At 36.2% G+C, this 22,415-nt stretch overlaps 2 pseudogenes; one reads left to right on the top strand and one right to left on the bottom strand.

Moving 5' to 3' along the window:
- LOC107587454 (NADPH-dependent diflavin oxidoreductase 1-like) overlaps window positions 1–349 on the bottom strand; it is a 12,035-nt pseudogene extending 11,686 nt beyond the window's left edge.
- A 5,445-nt stretch (window positions 350–5,794) lies between these two features.
- LOC107587367 (protein GPR107-like) lies at window positions 5,795–22,212 on the top strand (annotated as a pseudogene).
- The last annotated feature ends 203 nt before the right edge of the window (window positions 22,213–22,415 follow it).

Here is a 22,415-nt window from a genome sequence, read left to right as displayed (position 1 = left end):
CGGAAACAATTGTGCTGCTTAATATTTTTCTGTGATATTTTTACAGGATTGATTGATGAATCCTGGCAGATTATTATTCAACATATAGAAATCTTATCAATTTAACATTATTGCTGAATAAAAGTATTAATTTTCTTTCAAAAAAGAAAGGAAAATATAAATGAATAATAAAATAAGTGCTGTTCTTTTATTCTTCAAAGAATCCTAAAATAATGTTTTAAATGTAAAATAAAGCAAAGAAGAGAGGCGCTTGAAAAACTGAACATTAATCAGGCATAATGTATTTTCTATGTATTTTTCTATTATTTTACAGCAACAGTCTCAGATCTGCATTTGACGGGTTGGCCATCACTGATGTGCTGTAGGCTACATTAAAAATGTGACAGATAAAAACACAATAACCCCCAAATGTAAAAGAAAATCAACACAAACTTCACTAAAGGATTCCTTTCAGAGACATTCGTTATTTATATGTTATAGACTTTTTATACTTTTTTATGTTATCTTTATACTTTTACAAAGAGTGTAATGAAAAAAAATGTCTAAAATTTTTTATATTATTATATATGAATATATTTCTATTTAATACATAATTAATGTATATTGTATGTTAGCCGGGAAAAAGACAGACGAACTAAAAACTGCAATTAAAAAAAAAAAAGTCAGACGTCACCTCCATTGAGAGGAATGAATGAAGGGCAAGTAAATTGTGCATTGGCTGACACACTGCACTGTATGGAAGGCCGTTAGGGCCAAAACATGTGGTACTAACGCGTTAACAAGCGATTGCGCGTTAACACGTAATTACGCGTTAACGCGTAACCGCCCTGCCCACATTGCAAGCGACTATATTAATATAAATTAATAATAAACGTATTAATAATAAAATACAATTAGTACCAAGATTCTTCACAGAACTGAATAAATATATAAATTTGCATGTATCGTATGTGTGTGCTTTAGCGGTCTATTGGTAGAACTTTTGTCAAGCATTTCAGAGGGTTTGGGTTCTAATCCACCCTCGTGTAGTTTTTTTCCCCTCTCATTAAAACTAAAGGTGTTCATCAGTGATTGTATATCAAGAGCAAGGACATGTTCGTGTGCATTTTGTTTTGTGCTTTTACCAGAACAAAGCGTACGATCGTCTGTGTGAAGACTGCGCATTGTGCACGAGTGCCAAGAGAGAACTGATAACCGCAGCAACGAGCGCTCGCCATAACACATTCCAGGGATAGATCACCTGTTATTTAACACAAACCAACTAATTTGTTATCAAATGGAGATGTTTCTTTAGGTACATCTGTGCGTGCCGCGAGATGTTGCAAAAAGTGGCGGGGGGTCGTGGGGACACGGGTCCCACCCGTAAATAAAAATACAACACAGAATGAATAGTCTTGTTTTATTTGTTATATGTCATTTCCACGACTTTCCAAAAGAGGAGAAAAATATTGAGATTGACGTCAAATTTGCCATCACTCCCTCAGCCGTTGTGTAGAAACACCCTCGCAGCAGTGCTAATTCTTTCTTTTTTTGTCATTTATGTGGGGTCTCCTCGAGAGTGTATGTACTGTTAAAGTGATTATATTGCATTTTATTTTTAATAAAGTTAATTTAGAAAAACGTTTGGAGCATTTTTTGTTCGTTAAATGTAAGTTTTGTTTAAAGTAACGACCAAGCGGCCAGCGGCAGACAGTGAGCTGATCATAGCGTTTGATCAATTTAGCCTTCTCAAATCATCACGACGTGCCTAAAATAAAATCCATAGATATAAAACAGTTCAAGCATATCACAATATGTTAGTTTAAATGTTTAAACGATATAGATGTGCGCTATTCGGCGCATATCTAATAGTTTGTGATCAATCATTTGCATTTTTTTCTTGATGGTGGAAACAACTTAAAATACGCCGTAATTTTTGCTCATAAAGGTAAGAGTAATACATTCGGAAATGTAAAGGGTCTACTTTTATTTGTGTGCATTCACAATATCAACAAAACTTTGTGCTTTTATAAAATAAATAGGAAAACAGAGGATGCGCTTGCCGTCTCATCTTGAACAGGAGCGCTTCACAATGATGAACCGAAATTCAACGAATTGAGTCACAGATATTATAAACATATATAGAAGAAAGCTTTAAATTACCACTTTAAAATGAAATAATTCAAATTGAAAACAAAAACTCTTTCATTAGGCTATGTAATCCGTAAAGATGCATTTCTCTCTAAAGGCACGTCCAATGAAGAGATGGCGAGTCATTTTTTTTTATCACCATCTAAACTATAAAAATAAGGAAAAGCTTTAAACAGGCCCGATTATATTTTTTCAGAATTTTTATGTTGCTCTGCTCTGAATACCTTAAAATTTAAAGGATTTGCTGCAACGGAATTTTGTCTGATATGTGAATTATTTATTGGCCTATTTTTTTAATCCATGCAGCAAATGCTTTAAAAACAGCTTTAAAAATAACTTTATTGCATTTCAGATGATGTTAAAGAATGTTACACTAAAATTTTACGGGTAGCTTGAATGTAAAACTTTGTCATGAATTCGTTGTATTCACATTTGTAAAATAGACTACAAATTAATTGTTGTAATCTAACCCGATCTCATGAAAGTGTGTATAGCACGATTTTCTGCTTCTATTTGGCGTAATGTTTATACGCAGAAATTGACTTTGGCATGCAAAAGACTGATAAATTCATAATTAATGGCATGTCTGGTTCAGTAACTGGTACAGTAAAGTACAGAAATACGGGACACACGGGCCTATAATAACTGCTGAAATGTTTGCGGGGCAAATCTCAGATCAGTCTGAGCGCTCATGGTACTCACAGTGCGTACAGCCCTACACCTGCAGGTGCCACTGTGTGTACGTGCTTGAGGGTATTACATTTGTGTATGGTTGTTGCCGCTAAAGTTGGCCATGATTCGGGACATGGTGTTGATAATTTTTAGACCTCTTTCTTAGTCTCTTGCTTTTCGGAGAGGAATGCGGTTGCCGCGATTACTGGGTTACTGTGCTAAAAAAAATATTTTTTTTTTATAAAAAAGTTTGCAGTAATTTCAGCACCACAGCACTGAAACACTCAATGCTTCTGATAACCTTGCCTTCTGTGCTTTGCAAATACAATAGATAACACATGCTGATGACTGTCAAATTCAACACGATTAATTTGGTACTTCTGGTTGCTGCGGCCGCAGGCACACGCACAGCCGCACAGCCGTGTGTGTTAAGGCTGATTTATACTTCTGCGTCGGACCTACGCCAGCCTGACGTGCACCTCTCCAAAAATCTAACAGCGCGTCAATTCTACGCAGACCGCAAGCACTGTGATTGGTCTGCAAGAACCCCTCCCTCCATATGTACTTGAGTTTTGTGTGTGTTTATGTGCACTTTAATATATTTTAATGTTACACCTTCCTATATAAAATAAAACAAAGCAAAGAACAAGTGTCTTATCATTTATGATACTACATAGCATTATACATCAGTAGTTGTCCGCAACAAACAATGTTGATCTGCCGTGGTACAAGTTCTTGTGCAGATTGAAAGAATGCCATCATCTCCTGTTCCGTTGTTGTCTCCTTTTTGTAGTTTTAAATAATGATTTAATGATTTGATATTTATTTGCCGCCGTCACGGCTATAATGCTTCTCCGACGAGTCGCTTCTTCTTCGGCTTTTGCCGTGGTACTGCGGGTTACACCAGCAACATGCCCGTGGACACAGCCTACTAGCGGTTTGCATGTGTACTGCACGTTGACGCGGACAACGACGCAGAAGTATAAATGAAAACTGACGCATGGCCTACGGCGTAGGTCCGACGCAGAAGTATAAATCAGCCTTAATGCGTAAATTATGTGTTAACGCACAATCGCGTGTTAACGTGTTAGTACCACACGTTTTGGCCCTAACGGCCTTCCATAGCACTGAGCCGTGTGAGCAGCGTGTTATGATACGTGTTAGCGAATTGTTTTTTTTTTAAACTTCACTGCCACACGTGTGACGTCTGGCTCGACACTTCACTGCCACACGTGTGACGTCTGGCTCGACACTTCACTGCCACACGTGTGACGTCTGGCTCGACACTTCACTGCTACACGTGTGACGTCTGGCTCGACACTTCACTGCTACACGTGTGACGTCTGGCTCGACACTTCACTGCTACACGTGTGACGTCTGGCTCGACACTTCACTGCTACACGTGTGACGTCTGGCTCGACACTTCACTGCCACGCGTGATTTACGTGACGTCTGCGTGACGTCTACGCCTCGTCTGCGTCTTAAAATGAATGGATTAAATAGCAAAAAAAAATAATTTAAGACGTCAGTGAGACGAGTGCATGTTGCAACATTTGTTGTCATGACATCCAGTGAGCATATGACGTTTGACATAATCGGACGATATTTCACCGCTAATATGAGTACTTTTTTATTTATTTATTTTTGTTATAAATTTTTATTTATTTATTTTTGTTATAAATTTTTTATTTATTTATTTGACTTATAGCAGTGTCCAGTGTTTCCCATACATTGAATTATTTGTGGCGGTCTGTCACAGAATCAAAACTGACCGCCACAAATAGATTTTCCAAAAGGATTCTAACTTACTTCGTTGAATAAACTGAGCACTGCACGTTTCAAAATTAAAATGCAGCGCGGGTGTTTTTATATGAATGTATAATTGAAAAGAACCGACCGTCTTCAGAAAAGCTTTGGTGTCTTTTTCATTTCGTCTTTCCTAGCGTTTTGTATTAGATTACAGCCGTTACTGTTGTCTGTTTGGAGAAGGTGCTTTGAGCCATGTTACTATGAATTAGGCTACTACTACTAGTACTATTACCATCTTGTGCCCTGCAATAATCATTTACTCAAACTCGCTTATATGAAATAAAGAAGAAAAAAATTAAAAATCGGCCAAACATATCGGCCAAAAAATCAGCATCATATATCGGCTGCCCTGATTTCTAAATATCGGCATCGGCCAGAGAAAAACCCTTATCAGTCGACCTCTATTACTGACACTTAAATTAATTGTTTTGCCACTTTTGCACTTTATTTTAAAATAAAATGTTTATTTGTTATGCATGTTATGTCTGTTTATTAAAAACAAGTTTTGTAATAACCAATTGTTCCGGTCTGGACCTTTGACACTGATGAAAATTCAGATTTGGACCTTTGAATGTAGACTTTGAGAACCCCTGCATTAGAGTAATAAAAGTGAAAGATTTCGGGATTATTGGATTAATTAATTAATTCTTGATTCCAGACCCATAGGTCCATATCAAAAAAGTAAAAACATACATTTACAATGTAATTTATTTCTGTGATGCAAAGCTGAATTTTTCAGCATCATTACTCCAGTCTTCAGTGTCACACGATCCTTCAGGAATTATTCTAATATGCTGATTTATAATTAATGTTGGAAACAGTTGTGCTGCTTAATATTTTTTTTTGGAACCTATTATTCTTTTTTCAGGATTATCTGATGAATAAATGTAAAAAGAACAGCACATATTTAAAATAGAAATCTTGTCTAACAATACAAGTCTTTATAATCACTTTTTTTATCAGTTTAACACATCCCTGCTTAACAAAATTAAGAAAACTGATCCGAGATCATTTGCTGGCGTATACTTTTAATTGGAATGACATTTTTGTTGCTAAATGGGTGATTAGAAACTTTTATATGCAAGCTGACTGGTATTATTTCACAACTCTCTCTTTATTCCATTAGAGGGCGTCGTTTATTAAACATGTGAACCGGAAATAATAGCACAATTGACCTGTTCTTATTTTTTAAGCGGTTTTAAAAATGGCGACCGTGAAGAGGTGTATGTTTACACTTGTTAATGCGATTATAACGGCTCTTATCATAGAAAGTCAATGTCGGCTCCATCATCTCATACTTAAGGTATGTGTGTGCTGTGCTGTAAATGTTTTTTTGTAGGATATTCTTATAGTCGCTGTGTTTCCTTCACTATTGTTTAATGCAACGGATGCTGCTTTAAGATTAACCAGTCATTACCGTTTTGTTGTGATAATGAAAGTGCCATTAAACAGATGATAATGATGTAACTGTTAAACTCATCTCGTGCGCCGCTAAACAGACTCGTTCTGTCTCAGGATGACATCCGTCAGCGGGTCCACCTGAACACTTTCGGCTTTTATAAAGATGGTTACATGAGTATGAGCATGAACAGCCTCAGCTTCACTAATGGCAGGACGGACAACATTGACAGCTCCACGGTCAGACTCTCTCTTTCTCTCTCTCGCTTTCGCCTGTCTGTCAAATGAGATTCATTCACTGCGCCATAATAATATGGTCAAATAAACCAATATGAAAATGTCTCGGATGTTATTAATGGACGTTTTTTTTAATCTCACCATATACGAGACAATTTCTCCTTGTCAGAAAATGAAAATAAATATTCAGTCATTCTTGAGAAGTGGGACAAAACAGGGTGCAAAATTGAAAAAATAAAACCTTGTACTCAGACAAATGAAACTACATTTATGTATCTTATATGTACTAAGCTACTGAGCTATGCTTTGATACAACCTCCCAACTTTTCTCTTTTTTAACAAAATGTGCTTTTTTTATAGCTTGGACTGTGTAATATAATTTCAACTTTATCTTTAACAGCATTCAAGATGTTTTTAACATTTCAAAACACATTCTGGTGTTAGCAGACAGATTACACTTTCACATGTGACCAACAACTCCACAACAGATATCAAATATCATAATGAAATATTATCAAAATATTCAACTGACGGAGTTGACACATCTGACGGTGGTGACGAAAACCTGAATTTGTAATCATTTTAACTAGCAAATACATTGAATCAGTCAATTATTGTATTAAAACAAACACAACAAACAGTGAGTATGTTATTGTTTATAAAGCTTTTATTCAAGAGTCACATTGAAGTATTTTGATATATCATTGGAACACAAGGTCTTATGGTGGTGACATCTGACGGTGTTGACAAATTTGGCATTTCTTTCACAAAACCAATGGAGTTCATGTAGTAGCCATTTAATTTTTTTCTGTTGATGCTAGATGCTAATGGAACCTGCTTCAGGAGAATAAAATGATCTAAATATTTCAAATAAGTTCCTCAGAAATTGGAAGATGGTGTTGACATATCATGGCTGTGACGCAGGAAATATTAACATTAGGATTTAAAATATTTTAAAACTAAAACTTAGCAGAGCCTGTCTGACACTGATGTACTCTGCGGCGGTGAACTGTGGCAAGGGGGTCCTTTAGAGTGACAGCTGCCCCTGATAGTCCCTGATTTTATTACATTTTATTGAATGTCTGACGGTGTTGACAAAAAGGGGACGCAACTTTAAAATCTTATGAAGCATGCATGTGTCATTAAAAAAACAACCTTGCTTTGATAGGAGATAGTATTAAGTGTTGCTTTTGATAAAACAAGCTATTTTTCATCATTAAAAAAGCATTTTTATCCATTTTATTGCATATAAATGATTGAACCCTTCTCTGTGGACACACTGTTTTAGGCGTAGTGAGAGGGCATTAAGAAACACAGATTTGGTATAATAATGAGAAAATTCAATTGAAGGTGATGATTGTGTTTTATTTTTTAAAGCTAATAGCAGTTACCCTTGCTGGACCTGTTTTGTCCCACGGTTCAAGAATGACAGATTTTTTTTGTCACCTGCAGTATGTTGATGGGGAAAAACTGGCTGTTGAGTTTCTTCTTGAAATAATCTTTCTAATTTATATACATTTTTTATTATAAATGCTTTTATTTATTTATTGCAGATTGGTTTTAGCCTAGATCGTGCAAGCAATAATGGCTTCTCATATCTGGTCAGTATCTGCCTTTGAAAGTCCATCTGAATGCATTTCTGTGCTGTTGCTGTGTAGTTTGGGTATCTGTGTTGTGTACTAAATGTGTCTGTAGATTGTTATTGTTAGTTTAAGCTAAATGTCTTATTAACTTAATTTAAGTTAGTATTAGCATAAATTAACCACTGTAACTTGGCAATCTTGTCAGTTAAGGATATAATAGCATTACAGTATGATGTAGTTAATAATTATTAGATTAAAGCTAACATTACATTCAGTCATTCATTGTATGATCATCAGTCAAACTGAGTCAGATGCTTGATGACCTCTCTTATGAGTACACAGGACGAGGGTCTTGACTACTGTCCTCTGAAAAAGGATCCAAGTAGTAATTTTGCAGGGGTGCTTCTCTTGCTGGACTTCAAAAATAACTTGTGAGTTTTACTTTTTAAACTCTTTAAACTTTTTATTTATTCCTCGTTTCTTACAATTAGAATTAATTTGGGAGTTTTATCCAGTTTATGAATGTTCTGTCATGACTTGCAATATCCTCAGAGTGAGGAAGAAGACTTCAGCAGAGGCTGGCGTGTTTCCTAACATCATACCTGTGGTGCCCAAAAACATTGCAGAGGAGCTGCCTGCTGAAAAGGGGCAAGATCTCCAAGACAAGGGGCCAGACGATGAATCTCAGTTTAAGAGTAAGTCTTTCTTATCTTGAACTGTATATCACATCATGGGATACCCTACCGTACAATATCAAATTTGGGGTCAGAAAGATTTATTTTTTTTTGTAAATAAAATGAATACTTGTGTTCAGCAAGGATGCATTAAATTGATCATAATTACAGTAAATATATAATGTTACAAAAGATTTCTATTTCAACTAAATTCTGTTCTTTTGAACTTTCTATTCATCGCAGAATCCTGGTAAAATATAAATATTTACACCAACTAACTGTTCAACACTGATAAAAATAAGAAATGTTTCTTGATCACCAAATCAGCATATTAGAATGATTTGTGAAGAATCATGTGACACTGAAGACTGGAGCAATGGGTGCTGAAAATTCAGCTTACCATCACAGGAATTACAGGTTAAAATATATTCAGTTGTTTTATAATTTACCATGCTACTGTTTTTTTTGGTTAAATAAATGCAGCCTTGGTGAGCATGAGAGACTTTTCAAAGAGTAGTCTATATATGTTCTCATCCCATTTGTGTTGTAAATGAAAGCCTTTTAATTCATGCAATTATAATGTTGGTTTTACATTCCTGTTTTGTATCAGTCTCCTTTTCAGTTAGATTTTGTGTTTCTCTCCTATTAATTTGTAGCGGGTTCTAAATCCAAGCGAGATGTTGAGGTGAGATCTGTTTTTAATTATTTATGACTGCATTTAGTCTGAAATAACTCTTAATGTCTTAATTCTGCATTAACTGATTTTGATGTTGTTAGTCCCCCCAGAACAAGGCAGAAGATACCTATCCTCTTCAGAACGAAGGCAAAATCTACTCATTTCAGGTATGACATGAAGTGGTTTTGCTGAGAGCTCATGGGGCTCTGAAGTACATCAAGCTAGTTCTGAAATGAACTAATACCCGTCCATTTCTAGGTGTACTTTTAACATCTTCCCAATTGTGCACTCCATTGACTGACCTGTTCTTGTTTTAGTTTTACTTCAATGTCACAACAGATGAGCTGCAAGGCCTTTATAACTTTTATTTCTACAACTGCTACTCCATGCCAATAAACCAGGACAGCTTGGTGTCAGACATGCTGCCTTTCAGCATTGATGTGAGTGTTTCTGAGTTCTAAAATGCAATGGCCATAAATGTAGTGAAGTACAAGTCTATACTCAAGCAGTAAGTATGATTTCAGATCAACATCAATGAGAAGAATCCAGACAGCTTTCTCTCAGCGGGAGAGATTCCTTTACCTAAGCTTTACATCTGCATGTCCATGTTCTTCTTCCTCATCGGCACGCTGTGGATTCATGTTTTGCGTACCCATAGGTAAGTGCTACAATAACAGACATTATGTACATTTTCTATTTGACAGTTTCATACAAGAAATGACCAGTAGAGAGCAGCAAAATCATGTCTCTGATTGTCTCCTGTAAAAATAATAAAACAGATTTTGTGTACAGATTACTGTGTACTTCTGTCTTTTTTTTTTTAGTTCTGATGTTTACAAGATTCATTGGCTGATGGCTGCTCTTCCATTCACAAAGGCACTTTCCCTTATTTTCCATGCAGTGAGTGTTAACCTCTTTATGTGTGTGAATGTTGAAGGAAAATGCTTATATTTTAAGTAAAATTATCTAGATTTCAAGAACATTGTTTTTATCCAAATCACACATCATAAATTAGCAAACTTTGATAGTTTTTATGAAAAACTTGTAAATTATGGGAAATGCGATTGAATTGCAGTTCCATTTTGCTCTTTGAACCACACAACTGTTTTAGCCAGATACCCAAGGCAAAAAGCAGCATTACATTGCTTTTGTTTTAACGATTATATTCCTATTTTACAGATTGATTACTACTACATTTCCAATCAGGGCTTTCCTATTGAAGGCTGGGCTGTGGTCTATTATATTACTCACTTGTAAGTTCACCAGTACAAAGTGTGTGTGTGTGTGTGTGTGTGTGAGTGAGAGAGAGAGAGATGTATGTATGTAACTGGATAAGACGGGAATAGGGTGAAGTACTGTCATATAATAAAACAAAATAACAGACTGACATGTATGTACAGTTATGTTTTTGCGCTTAAGACTGGAATACATTACACAACCTTTAAAATCTGAGCAGATTTTAAAACACTGGACGTCATACACCAACCAACTAAAGATCAAACACTACTACACTCTTGTCAGCTTGTCTGATATCCTTTGATTGAATTCATTGTCTGAACCTGTGCCTTTGCATTACACAGTTTTATGTGAAATCGGTCAATTTCGACATCCCAAAATCTGCACACTCACACTGGCTTTGACTTTCGGCAACTTTAGCAGTGATTCTTCCAGACTGCAAATCAGGACAAAAGTCATGTAGTGTATTCCAGACTTTAGGTTGGTTAGGTGGGTAGTGAACTTGTTTTTTTGGATGAAAACCTCTGTACTGTTTTCATGATTTCTGAACCAGTAATTCAGCTAAATGTGCGTGCTGAATTTTTCCTTTGTGCAGGCTGAAGGGGGCTCTGTTGTTCATCACTATAGCATTAATAGGAACTGGTTGGGCCTTTGTCAAGCATATCCTCTCAGATAAAGACAAAAAGATCTTCATGATCGTCATTCCCCTGCAGGTATTGTTTTTTTTTTTTATATATAGACCCAGCTCTAATCGTTAGTGGTTTAGTAATCTAAAAAAATTTTTTTTGTTTGATAGGTCCATAAGACATTTACAAGAGGCATCAGCAACAGATGGGAAAGGTATGTCAATATAACATTATCAGAGCACTTTCTGGTCAACAGTTCAGTCTGATATAAAACTTGATCACATGTACCTTTTTTTCAATGGTCTTTTTTTATGACCAGTTGTAAAAGACGTCAGTCTTGTGTCACAATGTTTAAGCCATTTTAACTGAAATATTGTGGAAAGTGCGTATTTTTAATCTTTCCAAATGTTTTTCTTGGTCATGTGAGCTGTCCTCCTTCACATTTGGCTGTTCTCTACATTCTATTCAAAAGACTTGGTCTTTACAGCATGAAATTAAATTGTGCTGTCTTTCAGAATGCAGCAGTTATATATATGTTGCTGTAGACATATGTTAACCAAATAGTAAATCCTGCCATGTAAATGCAAAACAGCTCTTACTTACAGCCTAAGTCTCAGATTTTTTTTTAAAGACATTAATACTTTTATTCAACAAGGATAATTTGATTTATAAGTGACAGTAAAGACATTTATAATGTATGTTACAAAATAATTCAGTCAAATAAATGCTGTTCTTTTGAACTTTTTATTCATCAAAAACTCCTGAAAAAAAAAATCATTAAGCAGCACAATTGTTTCAACTGTGAAAACAATAAGAAATGTTTCATGAGCACCAAATCAGAATGATTTTTGAAGAATCATGACACTGAAGACTGGATTAATGGTTAGTGAAAATTCAGCTTTACCATCATAGGAATAAATGAAATCATAATTTTTAAAATTTTTAATTATAACAATATTTCAGATTATTACTTTACTGGACTCTCTTTACTGTATTTTTGATTAAATAAATGCAGCCTTGGTGAGCATAAGACGCTACTTTCAAAAACAAACAAAAAAACGTACAGGACCCAAACTTTTGAACGTATTGTATATGGAGAATTCTTGAAGTCAATCCATTCCAATTATTTGCTCATTATGAGCACCAATTGTTTGTATTGATTTTGTGGTATTATGATGCCATAAGTCAGATAAACTGATCCTAAGCTGAAAACACTGATGGATCTGGTCTTCATTATTAACACTGACCACAGTCAGTGGGCACGCATGAGCATTGGTCAGGGGTTAGTTTTTCATTCTTCTGAACAAACAGTGCATGTGTAATATGCATCTGCATCTGCAAGTCAACATTTGTTACTAACATAAACAACACATAGTATTTCTCCATTGTATGTTTAAAAAAAAAAAATTTTAAAGTGGAAAAATGGATCCTGCAAGAGCTTCTCCCTTTGGCATGTGCTCTGCCACCATGCAATGCTGCCTGTTGTGACCGCAGATGCCAGGCAGCTTGCAAATGTCATAGCTCAGAGAAACCAGCCTGGGTTATGACTTTATCCTACCCACAAATCCAGGGAATGGGTAGACAGATTTGACCCTCCAGCAAGGGATCTCTGCAAATTCCATCATCTGGAAAAAAAAGTATAATTTTTTGTTGGCTTTTACGTCGAGGTAAATACTTGCATAACCTCATGTACCATTATAATTATACTGAACTGACCGCCAACTTCAGTGATTGTAAAAGGAGCGCTCTTTATTTGCTTTGTGTGATTCTGTCGCAAATTAAAGTTTTTGTTTTTCGAGGCACTTTGTGATTTCTTACTTCATACACAAAAGTGCAAAACTTTGACAAAAATTGATTTGTTGATGATTTGATATTTTATAAATAGTGGTAATTTATAATAGTTATTTTATAATATCAAAATATAAAGCAAAAAACTGGAAATGAATGACTAATTGACCAAAAAGTGCTCCTCTGCTGCCATCTACTGGTTATAGTGGTAATTTTGTCTTTTTTCATTTTAAATAAGTGTTTGTTTGCCACAAAGTATATTTTGGTAATTCCATTCAAAATAACATTTAAATGTGATACTTTTTTAGAGCTTTAAAGTGCTGAAAATAGTTGTGTGACTAATACTTGAAAGTAGGGATGCACCGATACCAATACCAGTATCGGTATCGGGCCCGATACTGAGCTCCTGTACTCGTTAAAATGCCCCGATACCAAATGCCGATACCACACAGCATGTGATGTGCCATATTCAGACAAAGAAACACCAACAACAGACAGCAGAATGGAGTTATTAGAGATTAAGGATGTCTACGAAGTATATGTATGCAATGAATATAATGTTAAACATTCAGTATTAACGCCTGTATAGCTGATGTGCGCGAGCTGATGAGCAAAGCACACTGAGTGGATCGAGTGCGCGAGCTTGTCGAGCGAATATACCTTTCTCACAGACATCACTGGAAAGTTTGTAGTTTGGTCGGATATGTTAAGTTACTTAACGGTAGCGAGAGAGAGAGCGCACTTCTGTTGTGTGATCTTTGATGTTCACTCACTTAGCAAACGCATCATTTGGATTAAAACTAAATCGTAAAAATAAGACCATTTATAGGGGCATTCACTATAAACATCATTTATTTTCAACCATAGGCATACACGACTTTTTGCTGAAAGTGAATCTAGCAGCCTGTGTGAAATGCGCTGTACTACTTTTCCCTCTCACTCTGCATCAGTACAAATACGTGTACGCGTTACGCGTGTTTTGCTTGCTTGAGTGTTTCTGCATTATATGAGTGGCTTTGGAATATAAATCGCAGCACGTTTCAGATAAAAAACCCCCCCGCGACTTCTATTTCTGAAAATATCACCGTTAGGAGATTTATAACGAGTGGTTCCCTGCATTATTACAGCAAAGCGCGTGATTACAGTACTGAGCCACTGCAATGGAGCAGCTCTAATTTTAAATTATTGCTGTCATATTAAATTAAAGATGATGTACCATAGAGCAAAAAAAATGAACGTTGAAAGTAACTTGTAAAATACATTTTAATGGGCATAATTAAGTGTGAAAATATACAGTCAAACCAAAAATTATTCAGAGACTAGATATAATATTAGATTATTTTTTTTTACCAGTGGGTGCAGGACACTGTAGTTCATTTATGTAAGTGAGGATAAGAAAATAAAGTAAACTGTGACAAATTATACCCAAAAATTCTTCATACAGTGGACTACCAGTAAAACTGATACAAATTTGGGACCAAAAATTATTCAGACCGAGTCTGGGAAAAAAAGTTAAGGTTTGCATGAATCTGGATGACCGCATGCCCAGGAGACTCCAGGCTGTCATTAAGGCTAAGGGTTGCCCGACTAAGTATTGATAGTTGTGTAAATACTGTCATACTAACAGCTGTCTGAATAATTTTTGGTTGATTGTAATCTATTACATACTTTTCTATTAAAGTTATCTAACATTATCAAGCTGAATTTGTTCTGACACAGTTTAAAATATGAGTTCTTGTCATATTTTATTATAATTTTCTAACCTATAGCGAATAAACTGTGATAATGTGAGAAATGTTGAAGGTGTCTGAATAAATTTTGGTTTGACTGTATCTGTTTAAAAAATAGTTAACCAACTAACATTATACATAATCTTTTGGTTTCTGTACCCAATATTTAAAAAATTTACAAATGCAATAAAAATATCAGTGCTCGGTATCGGCAAGTACCAAAAATAAAAGTATCTGTATTGGGCGAGTACTGGAAAAAGTGGTATCAGTGCATCCCTAGTTGAAAGCCTGCTTGAATTTATCTCTCAAAAGGTTATACAAACCCTGAAATGAATAATGTAATGACATTCAACTCTTTCTTTCACAAAACCATGGTTACAGTTAGCGTTACTACGTCTGGTTTTCTATGTTGGCGCTGTTTGATCAGTTTATAACAGAATTCTCTAGATCTCGCAGCAACCTTACTCATTTTGCGGCGAATTCAAACGCTTCTCTCTGGATCTCGCAGCGTTGTGCAAGTAAACCTGTTCTGAGCTCGGACCAGTTTGCTTGCTTTGCGCTCAATTATTGGTCAGAGCTGATAAACGGTGCGTCCGCTCACAAAATGTATTTGCACCGGAAGAAAAAAAGTGGTCGCAGTTCGGACCCCTGATCTTTCTACAAATTTTTTTTATTTTATTTTATTTTTTTGTATACAAGAATATTGAGCAGCATGTTTTCAACATTGATAATAATAAGAAATGTTTCTTGAACACCAAATGTGAACCATGTGATGCTAAAGACTGTAGCAATGACTGCTGAAAATCAGAAAATTCAGCGTTGTCTTAAATAAATAAATAAAATCTTACCAACCTCCCATATTTTCAATGGTAATATATCTAGATGTTTTCTAATACTGAATTGATAAAAACATAGGTCAACTAACCTTTAACACCTTATTAAACGTAATATTTTTTTAGATGATATAGATATAGATAAGATTAGTCACATTCACACACGTACAATATAACCCAGTTATAACCACTACATGAACCCATCCTCACAAATTGACTGTTGTTTTTTCTGCCTCGAGCTGTCCTTGTATATACCTTTATACACAATATATATTTAATCTGATCTACTTTTAATCTGTTTGTATCTATTTTAACCAGTAACATAAATGGTACTTAAAAATGCATGCAAAGCTTGGGCACTATCACAAGTACTGGTGTATCTCTTAACTGTATTTTTGTTGTATGTTTTGCTTAGAGGACATTTTTTCCCCCCTTTGTATTGACTCTTATTAAAATACACAAAAGTGTTCAGATCAATGCTTTAAATCTTACATATGCTAAGCTCATGCTTAAGCTCATGCTAAGAAAGAAAACACAATGAAGAGAGATGCATAGGTCTTGATGACAATTCCCTGCTGTGCCTTGTGCTTCTGCAGTAGTGATGTTCGCTGAGTGAGGCTTTTTCAGGTTGGTAGCCTGATGGTGTTGGTGTTTTTATTTCAAATCTTTGATGTGATCCCTGAGGATGTCTATTTTCAAGCTAGCATGCTTACAGTAACTTTTTCCCACCAATATTAGTGGCTGTGTGAACAAGTGCAGGTGTGTGTGAGGGAGATCAGTACTCAAAATGAAGCAGGTTATTCCCTTAGCCCCACTGTTTGTGTCCCAATTTTTGCCACTGCAGAAAAATTAACGCTTATAAGATACAGAAGTGGAAATATTTAGGCACAATATGAGATACATATACTGCAGCACCACGATATGTTGCCTTGGTGTATTATGAATTTGTATAATCCTGTACTGAAGAGGAAATCTTATCTCCTTTTTTCCCTCTCAAATAATCATTGTTTCATTGCTGTCTATCACATTTTTTCCTGCTTTCATCTTCCCTCGCAGGGCACCAAGATATACCCTTTGATTGCCTTCTGATTTTAACAATTTTCACAGCAGGAGTGAGAACCACAGCAATTGAAGCATGAAAGGTGAAAGGACAGCTCATCCCCTCTCTCGCTCTATTTTAATCGTAATGTTTGGCTTCTCTTTCCCTTTGTAGCTGCCATCAATCTGGCTCAACTGAAACTTTTTAGGCACTACTATGTGATGGTATGTGTTCACTTCACTGTCTTGCTGTCATTCTCATTCTGACTGTCTGTCATGGCATGAGAATTATTAGTGATATTAGTTTTGCTTGATTTTAACAGTCACTGACTGAATAAATGCGTTTATTCATGAAGGTTTGTGCATGGATGCATTGAATTCACTTTTTTATTGCAATATTATAGTTTATTTCACAGTGATAACTCAAAATGCTTCTTCAGTCTCTTTGGTCTCGATTTGCCATTATATGTCTCCAGCTTTGTCCAATGTGTCTAAAACCACTAACAAATTATTTTATTTGGCGTTTTTCTAATTTAATAGCAATCTTTTTATTTATTTAAGAATGGAAATGAAATTACATTAAGTTATTACTAAATATTTTGCTGCAGTGGAATCAAGAATATCTGACCTTGAGGAATTCACTTGATCAGTGTCACATTTACTTAATTATTGACTTAAATAGTCCAAAACCTTAATTTAATTGTCGTCTTTATTTTGTTGTAACTTTGTTTGATTCAAAATCAGACTAGAACACACTGTTTATTGTGTTTGGTCATTTGTCTTTATTAAAAATGATCAGTCATTTGAGACATTGAAACACAAATGTATCACTCCTCTGTCTCTTTTCTTCTTTCTGTGTCACAGATTGTATGCTATATTTATTTCACCCGCATCATTGCCAGTCTCATCAAGGTCATTGTTCCTTTCCAATGGAAGTGGCTTTACCAGGTGAGTGATGGCAGCTTACTCAAACTTACTAAACAGATTTAACAGCTGGCAAACATTTGTATACTAAAAGTGCATTTAAAGGAGACATATTATGCCCCTTTTTACAATATGTAATATAAGTCTCTGGTGTCCCCAGAATGTGTCTGTGAAGTTTCAGCTCAAAATACTCCACAGATCATTTATTATATCATTTTGAAAATGCCTATTTTGAGTGGAAGCAGAAACACGCTGTTTTTCGGGCCTGTCTCTTTAAATGCAAATGAGCTTCTGCTTTTCCAGAATAGAGCTGCGCCATTACAGCTCGGACCTGCTAAAAAACATCTGTTTTGGTTCTGATTATCATGTTTATCGCACTGAAATCATGCGTTTTAAACCATATTAGTTTAAACTTCTGATATACGGTTTTCTAAGTGCACACATCCAAAGCACACGGACCGAAAGCGGCTGTCACAGCATGTGAGTACTAAACTAAGTTCTCATTCACACACAAGTTTACGTTAAAAACACACGAGTTACAAAAACAGTCAGTTATGTCTGTGAAGGTAAACAGCTGGGAAATAAATCGCATGTTTATTTTAGATCTGTGTGGCAGCAGCAATATACATTAAATAAATCAATAAATCCACTGCTCTCTTGTCTCCTCTGAGGCTGGGACTGTAAATAGTGTTCTGTGCTCATCTGTGTAGCCAAAGACAGAACAGTTAGCATGTTTTACTCAAACTTTCGCCATAGCATTACACCGTTGTCGCTTGCGAAATCAAAATGACGGCGCCGTGGTGGAAACTTGCAGATTAAGGGGCGGTAATATTATAATGAGATCCCTTTGCCACGTCACCAACGTAGCGAAATCAGACGCTTGCAGAAAAAGGCTTCCCAAAACAAAGTTACTGGGTTAATCTTTTTCACGTTTCCTTGGTTGGTAGATGCACCGGGGACCTGATTATAGCACTTAAACCCTGTAAAAGTCAGATTTTCATGATATGTCACCTTTAAGACTTGTTCACATTAAGCATAATATTCTTTATCATTCACATCACAGAAAAGTTTATGCCAACATATCTGTAACATTTATGCAAGTGTTTAACATTAAAGCCAGACAGTTAATGGAGACTGAAGTCATTGGCTTCACCAAGTAAACATGCAGCTTTGCTATTTTAAACGCTATTTTAATTCTCTGTTTGGTTTTATTACATTTTTCTTTTTCTTTATAAATAATACTTGACCTAAGCCCACCTTAGTTATTCTGTGTTGTAGTGTCCATTTGTGGAAGTCGTGCACTTTATAATGTTTTGAGCCCACTTCCGTAGCTTTGTGAAGTTTTACCTCTAATTCTTAAAATCTATAAGATACCTCTATGGTGTTACAAATACTTATTCAATACTTATTTTATCTAAGAATTAATTTAATGAAAACAAGATGCATCCCAGTTTGTGTACTTGTGCCCAATTCTGTTCCATTCTTCAAAAACCAGGCTGATTTACTTACTTAACAGAAAAAAATTGTTTGGATTGTTGAACACTTCATGCATTTAACAGTCACAGCTTTCCTTACATAACTGAAGGGGAGGGGCTATCAAACTCCAGTGTTGGATGACAAAAAGTCGTAAAAAATTCATACACTGAATGGTCAAGTATGTGGTGCGTAGTTTAAGTGTATAGTGTGTAGCATGGTTAAGATTAATTAAAATATTAAATTATTAGTAAAATTGTAAAAAAAAAAAAAAGTCTTATTGACTGTCCGCGAACCATTTTTTAATATAAAATACAGTAATTCCACAAATATATAGGCCTAAACCATATAGATATATATAACCATTCAAGGTTTTATTTAGTGTATTGTTCTTTATTTGTAGCTGTTGGATGAGCTGGCCACTCTGACCTTCTTCTTCCTAACTGGACACAAGTTCCGGCCAGCCTCCTACAACCCGTACCTACTGTTGTCTGTAGAGGACGAAGACGTGGAGATGGACGATGTGTAAGAAATCATACATAAATACACAGCTACTGGTGCATATCCACCTTATTTTTAACTTAGCTTGCCATTTTACTTGAATGTGCTTTTCCAGCCAGTGTCAGCTGCATTCACTTATTTTAGCTGTATGTAAACAGTCTGTTATGCTGCTTGATGTTGAAAACTGGTATTTTTTGGTATAATATATAATTATTATCTTAATCATACACACTGGTTTAAAGCATTAAAGGGGTCATGAACTGCATTTTTTTATTATTATATAATGTATATGATATATTATGAGGTTCACTTATAATGTTAGTGTGATTTTACTTAAAGGGATAGTTCACCCAAAAATGAAAATTTTATGTTTATCTGCTTACCCCCAGGGCATCCAAGATGTAGGTGACTTTGTTTCTTCAGTAGAACACAAACAAAGATTTTTAACACAAACCGTTGCAGTCTGTCAGTCTTATAATGGAGGTGAATGGGAATCACGGCTTTGAGAGTTAAAAAAAAAAAATACACCAACAAAACCAAATTAAACCCTGCGGCTCGTGACGATACATTGATGTGTAAAGACACAAAATGATCGGTTTGTGCAAGAAACTGAACAGTATTTATATAGGTTTTTTTACCTCTGATTCACGCAATGTCCGAACTGTTCGAACTCTCCTGAGTGGCGGCGCGTCCTCCTGAGTGTGTTCTCAACAGCAGGCGGGTGAGGCGTCTTCTTCTTGCTTTACGGCGGATCGCAGACTTTTAAGTGCAATACCGCCACCTATCTCTCAAATGGACCATTGACACTCTATCTACAATCTCAATTAGGAGTGTGAATGGTCCACTTGAGAGCTGAAAGAGAAATTGATTCGCGACATGACGCAACAGCAAGGAAGGCAATTCAAAGACTATTTTTCACAACTTACACTACACAGTGTCTTGCAATCTTGTAATGTCATCTTTATGATTCTGTTGATGGAGTAATCCTGTGCTTGCATCTCTCTAGTATTTCCTCTCCTTCTACTACTAGCGCATATTAGTGGGCGGGGCTAAAGAGGCAGTGATGTAGAAGCAGGCGTTGATCTTCTCCTGCGGAGGCGGTGCTTAGCCACACTTTTACATCATAAAATGGCACAATACAAAACAAGTCATTTTCTGAGCTTGGTTTCAATAAAAGCTGTTTTTAAACTAACGAGAAAGTTTTGAAACTTACAGTATGTTTTAATACTACATTTAGGCCTGTCGCAATAATCAATATATTGACTTATCGCGCAATATACAGTGGGGAAAAAAAGTATTTAGTCAGCCACCAATTGTGCAAGTTCTCCCACTTAAAAAGATGAGAGAGGCCTGTAATTTTCATCATAGGTATACCTCAACTATGAGAGACAAAATGAGAAAAAAAAATCCAGAAAATCACATTGTAGGATTTTTAAAGAATTTATTTGCAAATTATGGTGGAAAATAAGTATTTGGTCAATAACAAAATTTCATCTCAATACTTTGTTATATACACTTTGTTGGCAATGACAGAGGTCAAACATTTTCTGTAAGTCTTCACAAGGTTTCCACACACTGTTGCTGGTATTTTGGCCCATTCCTCAAGAGCAGTAATGTTTTGGGGCTGTCGCTGGGCAACACAGATTTTCAACTCCCTCCAAAGATTTTCTATGGGGTTGAGATCGGGAGACTGGCTAGGCCACTCCAGGACCTTGAAATGCTTCTTACGAAGCCACTCCTTCGTTGCCCGGGCGGTGTGTTTGGTTGTTATCGTGACAGGCCTAACTACATTGACCTGTTATATGTCAAAAGATCAAGGGTAATTTGATTTCTCAGTTCATCACCCCTTTAAGTGATTTAGTGTTTACTGCACTTTAGTCTTCTATTTATTTATTTTATTTTAAATATAATGAATCAGAAGTCTTGCTCATTCACAGGAAAAAGCTTACTTCCACGTTGAAAAATAAGGTGGATGTAACAAAAGACAGGACATTTCAAGAACGTTTCTGCCCTCAAGCGTTTGCACAAGTTTGAATGAAAGTGAATGGACATGTTTTCATAGTACGTCATTCTTTTATCTCAAAAGGTCCAGGACAGTTTGTTTCCCTCTTTCTTTACACACGCACACCCAAACGTTTGCTACTTATTTCAAAGCTGTGCCACTTGCTCACAATTTGAGTGACCTCATCAGGTCAGATGATTCAGTGTGTTTTAATGACTTTCTCTTGCTTCATCTCTTCAGGCTTTGTCATTTTTCCCCATCGTTGTGATTTTCTCTCTAAGATCTCAGTCGATTGCATTTCTCTCCACTCCCTGATGTCCAAGTCTTGTTCTGTTCTTTGACAACCCCTATCCTCCCAAGTCCCCATCTCCCATTCACCCCGCATTCCGCGTCCCCTCAGGCGGCATGTGCTCTATCCACCCCCCACCCCGGCATTTCCCAAAATAGCCCTGTGACTCCATATGTCCTTGTTCCTTGCTTGCACTTTCCCTCTTCTTCTTATCCTTTACCTCCTCCCACAGTATATCTCCCACCTGCCTTACACAGGACATTGTGCTGTACTCTCACTTGTATTCCTCCCAAGCTGAATGGGCAGAGAGCTTTTTTGTGGCCTATTTTCCCAAAAACTTTTTTTGGGGTGACTTGTGATGCGGCCTAATTCAGCTGTCCTCATTGAGTCTCGCAACGAACACAGAAAAGATGGATGATGGTAACCACAAAAATAGAGAGCATTGGAGTCTCATGAGCATTCAGAGTTTAGGTCCAAACTGCCCTGTGTGCCTTTAGTCATTCATTCTTTCATTAAGACACCTTTTATTATAGTGCAACAGTTGGGTTATCTGGTCGTTCACGTCGCCGCCGGTGAGAGTGTCAAAATTTGCTCTGGCTGCCCTGCCAACAATGCTGTAGAAAGATTCGTGGACGCTCTGACGTAGATCGAATGCTTGGTCCTGTAAACTTTATGTAAAGGGGCGGCAAAGAAAACTAGCTTGTTGATCGTGTGCAGACTGACCACAAGTAGGGTAGAAGTTAACCTCATGAAATATTTTAAATGTGAAAGTAAGAAATTGATAGATGGAAAGAAC

This window comes from Sinocyclocheilus grahami, unplaced genomic scaffold (genome assembly GCF_001515645.1).
Source record: "Sinocyclocheilus grahami isolate Dianchi unplaced genomic scaffold, SAMN03320097.WGS_v1.1 scaffold92.1, whole genome shotgun sequence".
NCBI classification, from domain to species: Eukaryota; Metazoa; Chordata; class Actinopteri; order Cypriniformes; family Cyprinidae; genus Sinocyclocheilus; species Sinocyclocheilus grahami.
Note: the sequence above shows the minus strand (reverse complement) of the source record. Positions and strands in the feature narration are given on the sequence as shown.